This window comes from Cornus florida, unplaced genomic scaffold (assembly GCF_030987335.1).
Source record: "Cornus florida cultivar Cherokee Brave unplaced genomic scaffold, ASM3098733v1 CherokeeBrave_3.0.0_Hap2_Chr08, whole genome shotgun sequence".
NCBI classification, from domain to species: Eukaryota; Viridiplantae; Streptophyta; class Magnoliopsida; order Cornales; family Cornaceae; genus Cornus; species Cornus florida.
In genome coordinates, this window is record NW_026775578.1 from 92,599,306 (window position 1) to 92,621,837 (window position 22,532).

The window sequence follows — 22,532 nt, forward strand, 5'->3', positions numbered from 1 at the left end:
TTTATGATCACTGGTTTTGGTAGCTTCGGCTTCAACCCACTTGGAAACATAATCCACCGCTACAAGAATGTACTCATAGCCATAAGAAGATTGAAATGGTCCCATGAAGTCGATCCCCTATATATCAAAAAATTTTATGATTAAGATGGGAGTGAGGGACATCATGTCTCTCCGGGACATGGATCTGAGCTATTGACATCGCTCACAAGATTTATAGAAATTGTATGCATCCCGAAACAAGGATGGCCAATAAAATCTGCTTTGAAGGACTTTGTCGGTGGTCTTTTTGTCACTAAAGTGTCCCCCATAAGCAAGAGTATGACAGAAATTTAGGACACTTGTGGTTTTATTGTTGGGAATGCATCTCCGGATGATTTGATCCGGGCAATATTTGAACAACTCCGGATCTTCCCAAAAGAAATGCTTAACTTGGGAGAAGAACCGGTCTTTCTCTTGTTTGGACCAATTAGATGAAATTTTTCCTATTGCTAGATAGTTGACAATATCCGCATACCAAAGGAGAGTGGAATGGGAAATCTGAAAAGGTTGCTCATCCAAAAAGGAATCACGGACTACAGCAAATTCAGAAAATTTTTCAATGAGTAAACGAGAGAGATGTTCTACGACAACATTGTCGGTCCCTTATTTGTCCCGGATTTCAATGTCAAACTCTTGAAGTAAGAGTATCCATCGAATTAGATGGGGTTTGGTCTCTTTTTTAGCGAGCAAATGCCGAAGAGCGGCATGATCCGAGAAGACAATAACCTTGGATCAAAGAAGATAAGAACGGAATTTATCCAAGGCATACACCACAGCTAGCAATTCTTTCTCAGTGGTGGTGCAATTTAACTGAGCATCAGAGAGAGTCTTGCTAGCATAATAGATGACGTATGGAAGTTTTTCCACATGTTGGCCCAAAACCGTGCCTAATGCATAATCGGATGCATCATACATGATCTCAAATGGAAGAGACCAATTAGGCGGTTTCATGATTGGGGTGGATGAGAGAAGAGTGCGTAGTTTCATGAAAGCTTCCATACAAGCTTCATCAAAATTGAATGGAACGTCCTTGGCAAGAAGATTACACAAGGGCCAAGAGATTTTGCTAAAATCATTGATGAAGCGACGATAGAAACCGGCATGTCCAAGGAAGGAATGGATTTGAGGGACCGAATTTGGAGGAGGGAGATTAGAGATTAACTCCACTTTGGCTTTGCCAACCTCAATTCCCCTTTTTGAAACGACATGTGCTAAAACAATGCCTTCTTGGACCATAAAATGACTTTTCTCCCAACTTAGAATGAGATTTGTTTCCTTGCACCTTTGAAGTACAAGAGATAGATTTTAGAGACACGAGTCAAAGGAGGATCCAAAGATGGAGAAGTCATCCATGAATACCTCTAGGAATTTTTCAACCATATCTGAAAATATAGACATCATGCATCTTTAGAACGTGGCCGGTGCATTGCATAGCCTAAAAGGCATGCGTCTATAAGCAAAGGTTCCGAAGGGGCATGTGAATCTGGTCTTCTCTTGATCTTGTGGATCAATTGCCACTTGGTTATAACCAAAATAACCATCAAGGAAATAATAAAAGCTTTGGTCGGCTAACCTCTCTGGATTTGATCAATAAATGGGAGTGGAAAATGATCTTTCCTAGTGGTAGAGTTAAGTTTCCGGCAGTCAATGCACACACGCCAACCGGTGGTTGTGCGTTAAGGCACGAGCTCTCCCGCAGAATTTTCAACGACGGTGAGGCCGGATTTCTTAGGAACAACTTGAGTGGGACTCACCCATTTGCTATCGGAGATAGGGTAGATGATTCCTGCATCCAATAGCTTGATCACTTCTTTCATGACCAGTTCCTTCATGTTGGGATTCAACCGGCGCTGCACCTCTCTAGAGGGTTTAGAGTCCTCCTCCATATAGATGCGATGGATGCAAATAGAAGGGTCGATTCCTTTCAAATTAGCCACTGCCCAGCCAATAGCTTCTTTGTGTTCTTGTAGCACTGCTAAAAGGCTAATTTCTTAATCCTTTAAAAGGTCAGAAGCAATGATGACCGGAAGAGTTTGATTAGCACCAAGAAATACATACCTGAGGTGAGCCGAGAGCGGCTTTAGCTCAAGTGGTGGAGGAGACTCCAAGGAAGGGACTAAAGGAGTAGAAGAGAGTTGAGGAAACAGTTCTTCTTGAATTTTCCAAGGAGGAGTATCCATGACAGCATTAATGTCAAGCAAGGAATTGACTTCCTGGATTAATTGGTCAATATCAAAGTTTGAGAAGTCAAAATGAGATATGCAAGTTTCCAAAGGATCTTTGCTTGGAATGAAGGGGAGGGATTCTTCGACCACTTCATCTACCACATCGATAAGGAAACAATCATCCTCATTGGAAGGATATTGAGTTGCATAGAAGATGTGGAGTTTGACTTGCATATTTCCAAAGGCGATATCCATTACCCCGGTTCGGTAATTAATTGAAGCATTAGCCGTAGCTAAAAATAGCCTACCGAGGATCACGGGAATATGCTTCTTTGGATCATGGACTGGTTCCGTGTCAAGAACCATAAAGTCTACCGGAAAGTAGAATTTGTCCACTTTGATAATGACATGCTCAAGAATGCCTCGTGGGTGCTTGACCGATCTATCGACAAGCTACAAGACCATGGAGGTTGGCTTTAGATCTCCCAACTTAAGCTGTTAGTAAACTAAATATGGAATCAAATTTACACTAACTCCTAGGTCAAGGAGGGCCCTTTCTATCTTGTTGTCGCCAATGACACACGAGATAGTTGGGGTGCCCAAATCCTTATACTTTGGAGGAGCACTGTATTGAATGATTGCACTCACATTTTCAGTTAATCTCACTTTCTTTGGCAAATGATTTTTAGAAGTGCACTTTTGAGTGCACAAATCCTTGAGAAATTTTGCATAGGGAGGGATTTGCTTTATAGCATCCAAGAGATGCAAGTTGATTTTTACTTACTTGAAAACTTCCCACATGTCTTGAATTTTGCAGTTCTTGTTCCCAATATGTGTCGACTCTTAGAAACGTTGAGGAAACGGAGCTTTAGGCTCATAAGAAGTTTCCACATTTAGGGTGACAAGCTTGGGATTTTCATAAGTAGGATTTGGATTAGAAGAGCTGGGACTTGGATTTGGATTTTTCGAAGGAGAATTTTTCTCATCTTTGTTTCCATCAACCTTGTTGTCAACAACATGACCACTCCTAAGGGTGGTGATTGCTTGGACTTGTTCATAAATTGGCCCACTCGGAGGAAGGGATTCATCAATCACATGCATCCCTCTAGGATTTTTAAATGGTTAAGCGAAAAGTTTACCCTTGTCCTTTTGGAGCAATTGATTCATGGAGTTAGCTATTTGGCCCACTTGATTCTCAAGCTTAGCTATGGACTGACTATGAGAATGAACCATTTGGAGAGTGGGTTGCAAAGATGTAAAGAGTTGCATGTTGGAATCCATCATTTGCTTATTCAATGATTCCATCATTTGCTTATTTGCAACCACAATCTCATTAGTTGGGAACACATGGGGTTGATTGGAGACATTTGGATTGTATGGAGGATGGTAGCTTGAGGAGGCCTAAAATTGCCTATTTTGAAATTGAGAAGAGGGCTGATTTTGTTGCCCTTGATTTTGAAAATTAGAATTTTGTGGGGCATGTTGCCTCCACGAGAAATTCGGATGATCTCTCCATCCGGGATTGTAAGTATTAGAATATAGATTATTTCCAGGCCTTTAGAACATTCCATTCACTTGCTCTTGATTGGAACTAGGAAATTGTTCCGTTATGGGACAATCTTTTGAAAGATGGAATGGACTTGTACATAATGCACAAACCGCACTTGCCAAATTTTGAGACAAAGAGGGGGAGAGATGTGGTGCCATCAATTGATAGAATTTATGAGCTACGGCATCCACCTGGGAAGATTCCTCCCTCAGTGTTTTTGGTAGACAAGGGTTGGTGTTCTTTGTATTGGTTGAGGTTGGACCACTACGAGAGTTATGCTGCAATGAGTTTCCACTCAAATTTTCAAATAAGGTCCATGCTTCATCCGCACTTTTAGACATGAACATCCCTCCACAAGATGATTCAACCATGAACCTGTGTGGGTTGGTTAACCCAGCAGAGAAAGCTTGCACCAATTACCATTTTGGAATTAGGTGGTGCGGACATTTCCTTAAGAGGTCTTGAAATCACTCCCAAGTCTCATGGAGTTGTTCCCCCTCGCTTTGCGAAAAGCTAAGAATAGAACGCCTCATTAAATTGGTTTTACTTACTGGATAATATTTCTTTAAGAATTCTTGCTGCAGTTGAGCCTATGTGGTGATGGAATTGGCAGCAAGGGAGTTTAACCAATATTTTGCCCGTTCTTTAAATGAGAATAGGAAGAGATGCAATTGGAGAGCATTATCAGGAAAGCCCCTCAACTTGATGGTAGAGCATATTTCAAGGAATTCATCAAGGTGCTTATAAGGGTCCTCATTTTCAAAGCCATGAAAAGATGGAAGCATTTGGATGGTGCTAGACTTGATTTCATATTGAGCAGCCTCAATATTTGGTATCACTATGCAAGAGGGAGAAGCATAAGTGGTAGGGATGAAATGGTCCCTAAGAGTCATGGGAACCACATCTGGAATTTTGGTCCTATCATTATTAATCCCCTCATTTCTGACATTTCCTACATTTTCATTCATTGTGTTAAATTCAGTTTCAAGCTCTCTTATGCTAGAAGATTCCCTAAGGGTTCGTTTAAGAGTTCTTTCAAGAGAATTTATATCAACTCGAGATTCTAGAGTTGGTAGGGAGAGTGATCTACGGCCAAACATCAATAACACACCCCACAATCAATACAATAAATCATCACCATCAACTCCACATACGATGTTCCCGTTCTCCTCAATTATCAAGATAGAAATTAAATGGCCACAACAAGGACTGATGCTTTGCAATTGAAAATAAACAAGAAAATAGCCTCAATAAGGGCTTCACAACTTAACTATTACCAAATTATACATAGACAATATTAAGAATTTCGAAACTAAAAGGCCAAGACACTTACCTAGAGTCCCCTAGACTTACAAATTTGCTAGCGTTCCCTCAGCAAGCATCAAGTCCCTAGAATCTCACAAACAACTTTCAACAGCAAAATGGTCAAAACCGCATAAGAAATATTCACAAATCACAATATTGAAAATCAAACCAAAATTAACCCTAGAACTTCAGTTGCTAAACGGTGTGCAAGTCCCCGACAACGGCGCCAAAAATTAATCGGTTGTCAATTATACATCAACCTTTGCAATAGCACAAATCATTGTAAAATAGTAAGTCAAACCACTGGGACTGCTAGTTTATGGCAACTTAAGTGTCTAGAGTCATTTTTAGAATGATAAAGGAGGTTATAGAGGATTTGTTGGATTGTCACTAAGATTATGAATTGAAAAGTGCATAAAACATTAATGCTAAAAAGTAAAGAAGCAAAGACAATTAAAATGGGAACTAGGGAAGTGAATCCACTACCCATCCATAAGCATACTAGGATATGATTTACTTGGGGAAATATATATATATAACCACGGAATGCAACAACATAGCATTGATACATTATCTTCAAGAAATATATGAAAACAAGAATAAACTATCAAAGCTTACATGTTTTGGTTACCTAAACTAGGATGCAACCTTAGACATGATCACCAAGCCATAGATTATCAAGCCCTTAATCTCATAATAAGAGCACATCAATTAGAAATGAAGAAGAATCTATCAAAGGAAAGCCCTAAGCAATAGATTATCAAAATTCCTAAATGTCATGCCAATAAAATCACTTCCATGAACTCATCTCCATTGTCACTATGAAAATGTAGCAATATAATCATGAGAGAAAAACAATCTATGACAAGATATTTAACTCAAAATGACCATTTATAGATAATGAAATTCATACATCATATGAAGGGCTCTAGTTCATGGAAAAGTCACATATATACATTATACCCCGAATCGAAATCAAAACAAAGCAATGCTTACAAAATGGGGCTTCATCACCTCCCTAGATAAGGAGTTAGTTACCCATAAAGACTAAGAATGAAGGAGAAGATGAAGAATCCCTCTCCATTTCCACACCTTAAGCTCAAGAACACTTATTTTCCTCTCTAGCACTTAACCTTCTCTAAAAATTTGAGATATGAGATATAAGATGTGTGCTTCCTCTTTATTCAAACCAAAACCTACTCACCACACCCCCTAAATCCCGAGCTCCCCCCTCTGCGTCAAGCTAAGCCACACAAAATGAAGATAAAGAGACAAAAATGCTAAAATTCAGGGGCAGTTGAGCTGCCTGCAGCAGGTCGATGGGCACCCGCGGTGGCTTGCGAGGGACTAGAGTGTTTAGCGGGCGCCCGTGATGGCGCGGCGGGCGGGTGGCTCACGGGGGCTCGCAAGGCCCCACAAAATGGGGCAGAGAGATGAGGGGTTCGGTGGGAGCCTGCGGTGGTGCGGCGGGTGCCCGCGGGAGCTTGCCTCTACTATTAACAAGGCTTCTTGTAAGCCTTCTTCACGCCGGACCATGGACGCACTTCCACGACAAACACTCAGTCATGACTTCATAAAACGGCAACAGAAGAAGTCAGGTCCAAAAGATGACTCCCCAACACGGCGCACGTATTTCAACAGAAAGTTGTCAAAACCGCTTCTTTGATCATTCTTGGGAAAAATACCTAAAATCAAAAAGAAAAACACAATTGAATTAAAATTATACATTATCCTCTAATAATGGACTTAACTAATCCAAGAAAGGGCGCTTGAATATGTAATATTCGGCGCTTATCAAACTTGTTTTGATCTATTATGTCTTTCACATGTTGTTTAGACAATATATGCTTCATTACTTAGATATATTGTGCCTTTCACATGTTGTTTAGACAATACATGCTTAACTAGCCATCCTTGCTTGTTGAATCAACCAAACACACACACACACACCAATATTGCAGCATACTATTTGCCCTCATTAGTCACTTGTCAATGGTATAGAAATGCATTGCCTAGTGGTGATCTTTAAACCCCAAGATTCTTCTCTCTCTTACTTACTCTTAATTGCAGTCTTTTGTTATCACTTAGTTTAATTTAGTTGCTCTCTTGTTTAATCAACCAACCAACCAGTTGTTTGATCACTCGACCTACTAGCCCTAATGGCAATTTCATAACCTTGTTCGACCCTCACAATCCCTTGGGACGATCCCTACTCGCCCTAGCTATATTTATAGTGAAAGGTAGTAGTGGCTTCTATAATTGTAAAACTCTTGGCCCTCGCCTAAAATTCATACTCTCAAACTTGATGGTAGTGTGATAGACCAGTCAGTTTTTGGCACCGTTGCCGGGGATTGATTTGATTTGGCAACGTCGGATTTGTGGAATCAATTAGGATTAATACTCTTTTGATCGTGTATTTACTTTATTTTTATTTTTCTTTTTAGTTACTTATTGTGTTGTTCATAATTGACTAGGTGCGTTGTTGGAGAGGAAGCAAGCACAGGAGCATTCAAGCAAAGCAAAGAAAGTAAAAAGCTAAAATTTAAAAAAAATTTGCTAAGCTAAGCTTTAAATTTGGAGTTGAAGTGCTAAAGGACCTTTGTGAGACTTTCTTTACTCAATCCCTTAGTTAAATCATCGGCCCGCATGGAGGCTTGTTTTTAATTGTTCTTTGCATCATTGTTGTTAAAGCATAGTGTTTGTCATTCTTTGTGTTTGTTGTGTTTTGCATTGTGCATGCATGGACGTCGTTCATTGAGACCAACTCTTGTCCCTCTTGATTTGCATCTTGAATCCATCGTTAGAAATCCTAGGGGAAGAGGAAGTTCAAATAGAACCAATCTATCAATGGATAACCACAATGACGATCATGTTGAGGACCTTGGTCACATAGACCAACAAGGTATTTTTCATCCTAATGTGCACAATGAGAACATACAAGTACCATTAGGCATGCCTAGGCCATACATTCACCAACCACCATAACAATAAGGCCAAGCTCCCTATGGAATGCCAAGGCCAATGTATGCTCCACAACCTCCCATCATCAATCAAGGAATTCAAAACCAAGGTGTTCATGTTGCACCTCAAGTAGCTAATCCACCTCTTGCTTTAAGAGACCATGATGTGCCTAAAGAGTATAATGCACCTACATACATCCAATTGCCTCCATTTAGAGCACATCATTCTGAAATTAAGCCACAAACCATTCAAATGCTTCCTAACTATCATAGACTTTCAAGTGAAGATACAAGCATTTGGATGAGTTTCTTGAAGTATGTTCCACCGTAAAATATACGGACATGCCAGAAGAGGTCTTAAGATTCAAACTTATTCTATTCACCTTAAAAGACAAGGCAAAGTATTGGTTTAACAATCTTAGGCCTTTTTTAATCACTTCTTGGGTAGAAATGCAACAAGAGTTCTTGAAAAAGTACTATCCGGTTTCTAAAACCAATGCCATGAGAACCTCAATTCAAGAATTTTCACATGGGGATGGAGAAACGTTTCATGAGGCATGGGAACGCTTCAATGAATTGCTTAGGAAGTGTTCACATCATGACATGCCCAAATGGTAATTAGTTCAATATTTCTTTTAGAGCTTATCGGACAATTATAAAGGCATAGTAGATGTTTCCATGGGTAGCTCATACATTGATAGGCATGAGGATGACGTGTGGCGTCTTTTTGAAAGCATGAGTGAAAATTCTTTGCATAGAACATTATCATCGAAGAATGGTAGAAATTCACAAGGTAGGAAGAGTGTTGGCTTACATCAAGTCGACCATTCAAATGAAATTGTGACGGCCCAAGTTTTGTAAACCCGGTGCGTCAGTGATGACCAAAAGATGACCCGATAACGGATTCAAAATGCGAAAGCGACAGGTAAAACAACGGTCTCTAGATATACAATGCATCTCTAAGACACCATTGTGACCCTCAATGAGGTCATAGAACCCAAAGGAAAACAAATGTGGAAGTTTCGTTTCAAAAACGGACAAAAAAAAACCTAAGGGCAAAATGGTCATGTTGTAAAAAAGTGGATTCAAGTGCTATCGAGCACACCACTGGGAAGACAATGAAAAACTAATCATGATAGGCTCAAGAATTTCATTATTCAGATTCCAGACGAAGGAGAAACGACAAAACAAAGAAAAACAAGCAATAAAGCAAAAAGTGGTAAACTGGTAATTATCCAGAAATATCTGGGTGCAACCGAGCACACCGTTGGATAGACAATGAAAAATTAATGAATTTCAACAAAAAAATTCACTTGATTTGGAGTCCGGATGAGGGAGAAAGGTCAAAAACAAAATCGACGTCGCGGCAGCCCGACGAAGGCCATAACAGCTACAGTGCCGTCAACCCACTACTGCTATAATTGAGAGTAAAAACGGGCATCCAAACGGACTTTTCTGGAAAAACTGAAAGAAGAAACCCCCCCCCCCCCCCTTAAAATCAAGTTTCCTACCCGAACGCGGACGGAAACAAAAAAAATGCATTGTAAAATGCCCAGAATGCCCCCAAGAAAATCTGGTCAAGGGGGGTAAAAATTTCTCCGAGCTGCTGCCCAAAGAAAGGAAATAGGGCTTCGGGAGGTTTTTAAATTGCCTAAATTGAAAATGCAATCTTAAAATACACCCATAAGACCCCTAGAAGTTTCGGATCGGTCGTCACACTTTTCAAAAAAAAGTTGATGAATAGTACCAAGTACATTTGCACTAAAAATCTGCAAAACCTGGCAGCAGGATTTTTCGGACGAATATTGATTTTTGAGGGCCAAGATGGCATTTTCTGGAAAAACACAAAGAAGAAACCCCCCCCCCCCCCCCCCCCCCCCCCTCAAAATTGAGCTTTCTACGTGACTCATGGTGAAAAATGAAAAAAATGCATTGTGAAATACCCAAAATGCCCCTGGAACAGAATAGGGTAAAACTCCCTAAAAATGCTACTCGGAGTTTTTGTTTCATCAAGAATGGTGTTGTTTGCCAAAGTGAGTATGCAAGTGCATGAAATATAATAAAATAGATGTACCAACATGGCCTAAAGCCTCTTTACATTCCATTAACAAGTTTTACCATACAAAGCCTCCATTTCTGACAAATAAGCTACAATGGCAATACTGAAGTTTTAGAGGAAACATACTTGTAACCTTTCAAGTTAAGGGTCCTTGGCCTCATGTCATACATGTAAAATACATTAAAAGGAGTGTACTTATGTACACTTTACATACGTAGAATCAAAGAATACAAGTTTGATACATAAAGCTACCAAACGATCCAAGGCAATGAAATCTTCAAGTCTTGAGTCCTGTACCTGAAATATGCCCCAGTATCGTAGGGGTGAGTAACATAAAGCTACTCGTAGGAGATGAGCATGCATCGACCTAGTATTTTACAATTTTATCACCTTAAGGTGAAACATATCAAAGGGGTTCATGCCATCTAACGTCTATGTCAAAATAACATAAAGCTACTCGTAGGAGATGAGCATGCATCGACCTAATATTTTAAAATTTTATCACCTTAAGGTGAAACATATCAAAGGGGTTCATGCCATCTAACGTCTATGTCAAAATGAGACTCAAGAAGCATCCTATACTACCTTAAAACATTTCTAGCATAATCACATTGTTCATGCAATTCAAACAACATGGAAACATGTTATACAAAGCAATAAGATATAGATTCTCAAAGTCTTCAACTTGAAATCCAAGATACGAAAACAACAAGAGTGGGTCATGCCACCTAATGTCTATGTTCAAAGTGAATCTATAGGATCATTCCTAAACTACATTTGAACATCAAAACACAAATTACGATATCGATGCAATTTAACCAACATTGGAACTTTCAATACAACACTTAAAGCATGATTTCTCAAAGTTAACATCTTGCAACTTAAAATGGGAAATCAAACAAAGAGCAACAAGTTACGATATCATCTAGTTATCAACTTGAAATGAAATACGAAATCAAACAAAGTGGATACTCGGACGTCACGTCGGATCAGACCGACAACATAGTTACTTTAGGGTTACTAGCCCATGGGTAACCTCCCTATGTGCGCACTAGACTATATAAAGGGACAATCCCCCGTACTAGAATCAAGTCCTAGCCGTAGCTAAACAACGACATCCCCAAGTTTCTAAAATCAAGAAATTGTGCAACAACGTATATATATATCAACATGTATATACAAGATATCAACTATTTACCAAGCACAATACAATTTTGGAAACTTATACAGTATATGCTCAAAGTCTACAAATACTATGGCATGAAAGATGTCAAATACAAAGTGTGCAATTCCTTACACATAGCAACAATATATTCAATAAGGAAAAACATATTCTCATGAATATAAAAGTAACAATTATATTATCCAATGCTCAAAACTAATCAAGTAAACATACACCAAATCCAAATCCATGATTTAAATATAAAAACAACTTCCGAAATGCAATTAAATCCATGGAGTAATAAAATAGAATTTAATTAGACATAAATAGTTAAATTCTCTAAATTCCAAGTTAATCTCAAATAACCTCAATTTAATATATATTGAAGGACATATCATGGTCATCACATATATAATATCAAATGACAATTTAAGTAATTAAAGCACTTAAAACAAAATTAATCAAGCTAATTAATTAATTTCCTCTAGATTTTTAAACAATTCCAAATGCCCTCAATTTAATTTATGTTAGAGAACATGCCAAGGCCTATTTAAATACCACATTACAACTTGATTTCATGCTTGATACAACCATATGAATTAAACTTTCACTAAAGATAAATATTAAATAAAAGTTGTAATTCTTAATCAAATGAGCCAAATTTAATATATGCTAACCAACATATCCAAGCATAATTTCCAAGCATGTTACAATTCAATTCCAAGTCATACATATCCTTGAGCATTAAATCCTTTACAAAGAAATTAATTAAAATTAAATTCCTAGATTTATACAAAACATGTATACAAGTTGTATAAGCATATATAATTATCAATACAACACAAATATAATCCTAAGACACCCCTTACCTCAATTTGAGATGAAAATCTCAAAAGCAATCAAAACGAAACGGCTCCGAATCCGACGAAACTCCTCGGTTTTGTCGGGGACAACACGATCTATATGAATCTCCAAGAAGCCCCATGAAAATCCTAACTTGGCCTAAATCCCAAACTAAAAATTTGGTCAGAAATGGTTTCTAATATGGGGTAATGGTAGAGCACGACGAGGCGAGCAACAAATGCAAAGGCCAAAAGATTTTCACTTAGGAAAAGTAGGTTAAAGGAGGAGAGAGAAGATGGTAGCTTCATGGGCATCCATGGCTTCCTTTGGTCATGCAAGAAGAGGAGGAAGAAGAAGAAAATCTGATTTTTCTTCTTTAAGGCACCTATTTATAGTAAATCACAAAAAAGTGCCTCGAAAGGGCCCCGCCGGGTCCGAAAAAGTGGATTTTGAGTAAACACGCTCAAACGGCAAAACTCCGTGAATGAAAGAGATTCAAAATGAGAAAATATGAACAACAGAAGAAACGGCGTCAAAAATTGAGTCCCGACCAAAAAGTTTTGCCCCGAACAAGTTCGACGGCAACCGGGTCTATAAACTCCGAAACTAGAGAAAAACGAGCAGAATGAAATTCTATGAATTTATGAGTCAACAAAAAGTGAAAATGAATCCCGTATGAGGATCCAGACTCCAGACGAGACATTTTGCAATAACTTTCGTTAATTGCACAATGGCCCCTACAAAAAGGGTTAACTACGAAACTGCCCCAGAATAAAAATATCTTCCAAAAGATATTTTCTTTGATGCCCCTGAAATAAAATATCTTCTAAAGATATTTATGAAAAACACCCCAAGAAATGAAATTAATTCCAAAGATTTATGCATCCATGCCCCTATGGGTACCAGGAGCAACTAGAGTACTTTCTTGCAAAAGTAAAGATACGTTTTTCGTAGAAACCACTCACGATAAGGATACGTGAAGTCAAAAACCAACTCCAAGTACAAGAAGTGAGGTTTTGCCAAAAACTGACAAAAGGAGATAAGACGAAATATAAAAAATGACAGAATAGGGAAAAGACGAAATAGCGCATAGTGTCCAAAAACGAAAAATGCGAAAATGACTCGGTCCTCAAAGGAAGTTGTCAATTCACATGAAAAAGTCTTAGAAACCAATTCTAAACACTCGAGATGACACTAAGCGATGAAAAACCATCCACAGAAACGAAAAGACAACGGAAAAAATTTATCCACAAAATTTAAGGAAAAAGGGAAAAGGAAGAAAATGACCGGGTCGTTACAACCTTCCCACCTTAAAGGGATTTCATCCCCGAAATCTAGCCCCAACAAAACAAAAGGCAAAATTAGGATAACTACGGAGTACATCTCCGAGTACCCTAAACAACATGCAACGAAAACAACCCCAAGGCTGAAAGACAATGCTCAAGCCAAGGACATTTGCACCCACGTGCTTACGACTGGACAACCTCTCAAAAGAAAAATGACCGCATGGCCGCACGACAAGTCAAAGGTCACTCGCAGAACCCAACGCCAGGCAAAGGAACGGAAGACACTAATCGTAAGCATTTCTCCTGATGAACCATCATACCGATCCAAAAACAACCCAAAAAGAACTCCAAGATCATCACAGATCAAATCAAAATACAAAAAAAGGACAACGTGGTAGTACGAATAGCGACCAGAACCCGCCCACACTTACTCGTCAGTAAGGTAGCATGACAGTATAAGGCACTAATTCATAACCTGCCCCCCACTAGGTCTACTTATGAAACCTCTTGATACAAATGACATCAATGTCGTGAATCATCATTACCAAAAGCACTACGGGAACCAGGCATCTTGTGAGAGTTAGGGTAGCTAATCCTAAAACTCTGACAACAATGTTATAGGCACCGCTAAGCTTAAGGTCCTAAGTTCTCAATACAACAAAACCAACAACTCCAACGCCTCAAAATACTCCTGTTAACAACCTAAATCACGAATCCAAAGCCTAACAAACAAAACATCATCTCCGAAATCCCAGATATCATCCTGAAACAGATCAACTACGAAACCACACCGAAATCAAACATTGGATCAAAATCCCTACTACGGGTGACCAAATCCTCGAAATACAAGTCCACTAAGTGGTACACACATTAAGTCCTGACAACCAAAGTCACAAAACGAATCTCTCAAAACCGTGCTTGGCATCACCAAGCTAAATCAAAATCCTTTAATTTCAATTCACAATCAATCACTGGAACTACAATTCCTCAAAACTATGCCTAGCCATAACTAGGATGAGAAAACTCCATAAACAAGCCAAATTCAACGGCGATCTTTCAAAACTTCTCCTAAGGGTCAACCATATCTAGGTCCCCAAAAACCAATGCAAGTCTCCAAAAGACATTCTCAAAAGAGCATCGAGCTTACCTTACAAATCAAACAATCCTCAATGATACGGACACAAGTCCCCATAAAATGATCTCACACCAATCAACTCACTCTGAGTATCATAACTCCTTCAACAACCTTGGCAAAACTCCCCCAAGGAAAGACACGAATGAAAGGAAACCACCAGTCCTAAGAAAGATAACACCACGACTCCACCTATGAAACGAATGACAACAAGGTCAAAGACTTCACTCCCTTCATAAAAGTAAGTCGACCAAAATCCATCAAATCCTTGCTAAAGACTCAAAACGACAATGATGATCCTCACGGACTAACCAACCCCAAACTATGCATAAGGCGATGAAGAGAAAAGACTCACTCCTTGTGGAGTCCCAACCACGAAACAAGAAAGAAGAGGAATCCAATTCTCCCACAAGGGTCAACACGACGAACATGAAAAGGAACCATTCTTCCCACCTTAAAGAAATGGATAGCTTAAGACCAAACAAATGTGACAACTCCTCTACACAAGGAATCTCACAACAAAATCGTACACACTACGTACGATTAAGGGAAACAAAGGAGAATTAAACACAGAAGTCATGCATATGACAAGGAATACAACTACCAAATAAATAAATCTACTCTCATAGATAAAATCAAAGGTACATGCGGCACGCCTCCATGTAAACACAAAAGCATGTCATTAAAGCACAACAACAACATGACATCTCTAAGCATATATGTAGGGCACGCTAATGTCACACAACAAGAAGACAAATGTGGATAGACCTCCACCTATTCATGCATCGCAATAACATAAATTATACTACTAACATGGTAATAAAGGAAATTACAGAAGATAAAATGATGCAACAATGAACCCTATGGACATCATGTCCTAGAGTATCTAGATTAAAAAAAAAAAAAAAAAAAAAAAAAAAAAAAAAAAAAAAAAAAAACCAATCCTAGCCACAATCTGACTCCAAAACCAATGTGACAACAACCTGTCTCAAAACAAACATGAGCCCTTACCACGATGGTAAGACTCTAACAATCCATTTCCAGTCTAAAGGTGACACTACAAATGATACTAACAGTGCAATGCTCTCACCAATCCTAAACATCAATCAATCAACTTGATCACAAAAGCGTTATCACGTATAGAGAACTTAAATGAAATGGCCACTCTAGCCATACAATCGAACAATCAAAACGATTTCCAAAATCATCCTCAAAATGACCATCAATCACTGACCAAAAGGACTACACCTATAGGAACAAAACCCAACGCTGATTCCATTCGAACTGCACTCGTAGCTTGCCAATACGATAGCATGACAGTGCCATGCACCCGCCCATAACGTACTCGCCCACGAAAATTGCAATCTTAGAGGAACCTTCCAAAACAACCAAGGATCCCAAAAGGTCCAAAACCTAACCATGGCCTAAAATCAACAAATCCAGTACTACGGTTGTGCCTAATGGCTCACCCCACGAGAGCCTAAACAAAAGGTGTCTCTCCACCTACCTCAAAACCAACTCTATGTCAACAACAACCTAAACTACAATACAACCGTGACTACAATCACCATCAACCTCAGCTCGTGCCTCAATGACCAATCCCGTGTCATGCCAAATATATAACACAGTTATGTATATGCGAATCTAATCTAGCATACATCATATGTCATGCTCTTTATATTGGAATCAAAACAAGTTAAACAGATAGCATACCACGTATAAGCACCTAAACATGTTATCAAACCAAAACATGTTATCATGAAGCATATAAGCACGCAAAACAAAGCAACAGTGATGACTAGATAATGAATCCAAAATGCTGAAACGACAAGTGAAACAACGTTCTCTAGAGATACAATGTGTCTCTAAGACACCAATGTGACCCTCAATGAGGTCATGGAACCCAAAGGAAAACAAATGCAGAAGTGTCGTTTCAAAAACGGACAAAAATGAACCTAGGGGCAAAATGGTCATTTTGTAAAAAAGTGGATTCAAGTGCTATAGAGCACACCAATGGGAATACAATGAAAAACTAATCATGATGGACTCAAGAATTTCATTATTTGGATTTCGGACGAAGGAGAAACAACAAAATAAAGAAAAATGAGCAATAAAGCAAAAAGGGGTAAACTGGAAATTATCCAAAAATATCTGGGTGCAAACGAGCACACCGTTGGATAGACAATGAAAAATTAATCAATTTTAGAAAAAAAATTCACTTGATTTGGAGTCCGGATGAGGGAGAAAGGTCAAAAACAAAATCGACGTCTCGGCGGCCCGACGAAGGCTGTGATAGCTACAGTGCAGTCAACCCACTACTACTGCAACTGAGAATAAAAACGGGCATCTAAACAGACTTTTCTGGAAAAACTCAAAGAAGAAACCCCCCCTAAAATCAAGTTTCCTACCCCGCTCACATAAAGAAACAAAAAAAAAGCATTATAAAATGCCCAGAATGCCCCCAAGAAAATCTGGTCAAGGGGGGTAAAAATTTCTCCGAGCTGCTGCCCAAAGAAAGGAAATAGGGCTTCGGGAGGTTTTTAAATTGCCTAAATTGAAAAGGAAATCTGAAAATACACCCACAAGACCCCCGGAAGTTTCAGATCGGTCGTCACACTTTTCAAAAAAAAGTTGATGAATAGTACCAAGTACATTTGCACTAAAAATCTGCAAAACCTGGCAGCAAGGATTTTACGGACGAATATGGATTTTTGAGGGCCAAGATGGCATTTTCTGGAAAAACACAAAGAAGAAAGCCCCCTCAAAATTGAGCTTTCTACGTGACTCTTGATAAAAAATGAAAAAAAAATGCATTGTGAAATACCCAAAATGACCCTGGAACAGAATAGGGTAAAACTCCCTAAAAATGCTACTTAGAGTTTTTATTTCATCTAGAATGGTGTTGTTTGCCAAAGTGAGTATGCAAGTGCATGACATATGATAAAATAGATGTACCAACATGGCCTAAATCCTCTTTATATTCCATTAACAAGTTTTAGCATACAAAGCCTCCATTTCTGACAAATAAGCTACAATGGCAATACTTGAGTTTTAGAGGAAACATACTTGTAACCTTTCAAGTTAATGGCCCTTGGCCTCATGTCATACATGTAAAATGCATTAAAAGGAGTGTACTTATGTACACATTACATACGTAGAATCAAAGAATACAAGTTTGATACATAAAGCTACCAAACGATCCAAGGCAATGAAATCTTCAAGTCTTGAGTCCTGTACCTGAAATATGCCCCAGTATCGTAGGGGTGAGTAACATAAAGCTACTCGTAGGAGATGAGCATGTATCGACCTAGCATTTTAAATTTTATCTCCTTAAGGTGAAACATATCAAAGGGGTTCATGCCACCTAACGTCTATGTCAAAATGAGACTCAAGAAGCATCCTATACTACCTTAAAACATTTGTAGCATAATCACATTGTTCATGCAATTCAAACAACATGGAAACATGTTATACAAAGCAACAAGATATAGATTCTCAAAGTCTTCAACTTGAAATCCAAGATACGAAAACAACAAGAGTGGGTCATGCCACCTAACGTCTATGTTCAAAGTGAATCTAGAGGATCATTCCTAAACTACATTTGAACATCAAAACACAAATTACGATATCGATGCAATTTAACCAACATTGGAACTTCCAATACAATGCTTAAAGCATGATTTCTCAAAGTTAATATCTTGCAACTTAAAATGGGAAATCAAACAAAGAACAATAAGTTATGATATCATTTAGTTATCAACTTGAAATGAAATACGAAATCAAATAAAGTGGATACTCGGACGTCACGCCGGATCAGACCGACAACATTGTTACTTTAGGGTTACTAGCCCATGAGTAACCTCCCTATGTGCGCACTAGACTATATAGAGGGACAATCCCCCGTACTAGAACCAAGTCCTAGCCGTAACCAAACAACGACATCCCCAAGTTTCCAAAATCAAGAAATTGTGCAACAACGTATATATATATCAACATATATTTACAAGATATCAACAATTTACCAAGCACAATCCAATTTTGGAAACTTATACAATACATGCTCAAAGTCTACAACTACTATGGCATGAAAGATGTCAAATACAAAGTGTGCAATTCCTTACACATAGCAACAATATATTCAATAAGGAAAAACATATTCTCATGAATATAAAAGTAACAACTATGTTATCCAATGCTCAAAAGTAATCAAGTAAACATACACCAAATCCAAATCTATGATTTAAATATAGAAACAACTTCCAAAATGCAATTAAATCCATGGAGTAATAAAATAGAATTTAATTAGACATAAATAGTTAAATTCTCTATTTTCCAAGTTAATCCCAAATAACCTTAATTTAATATATATTGAAGGACATGTCATGGTCATCACATATAGAACATAAAATGACAATTTAAGTAATTAAAGCACTTAAAACAAAATTAATCAAGCTTATTAATTCATTTCCTCTAGATTTTTAAACAAATCCAAATGCCCTCAATTTAATCTATATTAGAGAACATGCCAAGGCCTATTTAAATACCATATTACAACTTGATTTCATGCTTGATACAACCATGTGAATTAAACTTTCACTAAAGATAAATATTAAATAAAAGTTGTAATTCTTAATCAAATGAGCCAAATTTGATATATGTTAACCAACATATCCAAGCATAATTTCCTAGCATGTTACAATTCAATTCCAAGCCATACATATCCTTGAGCATTAAATCCTTTACAAAAAAAATTAATTAAAATTAAATTCCAAGATTTATACAAAACATGCATACAAGTTGTATAAGCATATATAATCATTAATACAACACAAATATAATCCTAAGACACCCCCTACCTCAATTTGAGATGAAAATCTCAAAAGCCATCAAAACGAAACAGCTCCGAATCCGACGAAACTCCTAGGTTTTGTCGGGGACAACACGATCTATATGAATCTCCAAGAAGCCCCACGAAAATCCAAACTTGGCCTAAATCCTAAACTCAAAATTTGGTCAAAAATGGTTTCCAATAAGGGGTAATGGTACAGCATGACGAGGCGATCAACAAATGCGAAGGCCAAAGGATTTTCACTTAGGAAAAATTGGTTAAAGGAGGAGAGATAAGATGGCAGCTCCATGGGCATCTATGGCTTCCTTTGGTCGTGCAAGGAGAGGAGGAAGAAGAAAAAAATCTGATTTTTCTTCTTTAAGGCACCTATTTAAAGTAAATCACAAAAAGTGCCTCGAAAGGGCCCCACCGAGTCCGGAAAAGTGGATTTTGAGCAAACACCCTCAAACGGCAAAACTCTGTGAACAAAAAACATTCAAAATGAGAAAATATGAATAACGGAATAAATGGCATTAAAAACTAAGTCCCGACCAGAAAGTTATGCCCCAAACAAGTTCGGCGGTAACTGGGTCCAGAAACTCCGAAACTAGAGAAAAATGAGTAGAACGGAATTCTATGAATTTACGAGTAAACAGAAAGTGAAAATGAGTCCCGTATGAGAATCCAGGCTCCAGATGAGATATTTTGCAATAACTTTCGTTAATTGCACAATGGCCCTTACAAAAAGGGTTAACTGCGAAACTGCCCCAAAATGAAAATATCTTCTTAGATGCCCCTGAAATAAAATACCTTTAAAAGATATTTATGAAAAATACCCCAAGAAATGAAATTAATTCTAAAGATTTATACATCCGTGCCCCTATGGGCACCGGGAGCAACTAGAGTACTTTCTTGCAAAAGTAAAGATACGTATTTCGTGGAAACCACTCACGATAAGGATACGTGAAGTCAAAAACCAACTCCAAGCACAAAAAGTGAGGTTGTGCGAAAAACTGACAAAGGGAGATAAGACGAAATAGGGAAAATGACAGAATAGGGAAAAGATGAAATAGCGCATAGTGTCCAAAAATGAAAAATGCGAAAATGACTCAGTCCTCAAAGGAAGTTGTCAATTCAGATGAAAGAGTCTCAGAAACCAATTCTGAGCAATCGAGATGACATTAAGCGACGAAAAACCATCCATAGAAAAGAAAAGACAACGGAAAAAATTTATCTGCAAAATTTGAGGAAAAAGGGAAAAGGAAGAAAATGACCGGGTCATTACAGAAATAGGCGCCGAAATGAAGTCTTTATCTCAAAGGCTTGATCAATTTTTTATTAACCAAAACTCAGCGAACCAAGTATCTTCCTTCCTTAACCATTCTCATTGTGCCTCAAATGAAACATGTATGACTTGTTCTAGTGTTCTTCATTCTACTTCTCATTATCCTCACGGATAAGAGCAAAATGAACCTTATGAACAAGTCAATGCAACTTTTGTGAACCAAGGGATCATTCCTTATGGTACTCATTATAATCCAAGTTGGAAGAATCATCTGAATTTCTCTTGGAAAAACCATAGAGAGGGCTCAAACCCTTCCCAAGGCGGTTTTCAAGGGAAGTACATTCCACCTCCACTTCAAAACCAAGGATCCCAAGGTTATAGACCTTATCAATCATAAGGAAATCAATTTGCTAATTCTCATTTTCCCAACCAATCTTATTCCCAAGGAAATACTGGAAGTCCCGCCTTTGAAGAAAAAGTTTTGAATGCTTTGGGCACCTTAGAGGCTAACACTCAATTGCTTCAGTCTCACTCTTAATCTATTGCGAAGCTAGAAACCCAAGTAGGGCAAATAGCAAGCACTTTTAATGCAAGAGAGAGGGGAAAAATGCCTATTAATGCCCCACCTAAGCAACAATGTGTTGTGGAAACCCATTCCTCATTGGAAGGCCACACCATTGAACATGTTAATGTGGTGACTACCTTGCGGAGTGGAAGGATTATGGATAATCAAGTTGAAATGTGCAATGAAGAGAGTGAACCGGTGCAACCTCACGTTGTCACCCGTCCCGTTTCACATCACATTCCTCCTTCATTGCATATACATGATCTTGTGAATGAGAAAGTCTTGAAAAATGTGTTTGAAAAAGAACTTTTGAAAAATGATGTTAAAAAAGTTTTGCTGAAAAATGATTTAAAAACTTCTTGTGTTGAAGAGAGTTCAAAAGAAAATTCTGAAAAAGTGTTTGAACCAAAAGTTCCATTTTCGGATGCCTTAAAAGGACCTATTTCAAAGGAAAAGCAAAAGGCAAAAACCAATGAAATTATGGAAATGTTTAGGCAAGTGAAAGTTAATCTTCCACTTTTGGATGCAATCAAGCAAATTTCGACTTATGCAAATTCTTGAAAGACTTGTGCACCCAAAAGCAGAAGAACAAGAGCCAAACACCAAGAAAAGTGGTTTTGACCGAGCAAGTAAGCTCAATTTTGAAACATAACACTTTGGCAAAGTTTAAGGACCCCGATTTACCTACTATTTCATGCATTATTGGTGATTATATCATTAATCAGGCGCTTCTTGACTTAGGAGCAAGTGTCAACCTTCTTCCATATTCGGTTTATGTCAAACTAGGCCTAAGTGAATTAAAACCGACGTCGGTAGTTTTATAACTTGCCAACCGATCCATTAAGAAGCCTAGGAGTATAATTGAGGATGTTTTGATTAAAATTGATAAATTCTTCTTCCCGGTTGATTTCGTTGTCATAGACACGGAACCGGTCCCCAATCCTAAGAGCCAAATTCCCGTTATCCTTGGTTGTCCTTTCTTGGCAACCGCTAATGCCAACATCAATTGTAGGATGGGGATAATGAAGATCTTATTTGGCCAAATGAAGGTGAAGTTGAATATCTTTAATCCCACACCCAATTCATTTGACAAATATGAAGGAGAGGTTAATGTTGAAGATAAATGTCATAATCTTCAATGTCAAGGAAATGAGCTTTTGTGTAAGACTAAAACTTCCAAAGAATCATCTTCAACCTTGCATTCTCAAAGTGTTGTTTCAAATTTTTACTTTGAAAGGGCATGGAAGCCCAAAGGTTGTGATTGCATAGACAAAGGATCAAAAGTTTCTTTTGAGCTTAATCCAACAAGTTCTTCAAAGAACCATTTGTTGGGTGGAGTTCAAAGCATCTATCA

The 22,532-nt window shown here is 38.1% G+C and overlaps 1 pseudogene; it reads right to left on the reverse strand.

Annotated features, from left to right (window-relative positions):
- Nucleotides 1-8,524: 8,524 nt before the first annotated feature.
- LOC132272214 (small nucleolar RNA R71) lies at nucleotides 8,525-8,623 on the reverse strand (annotated as a pseudogene).
- Between the last annotated feature and the right edge of the window lie 13,909 nt (nucleotides 8,624-22,532).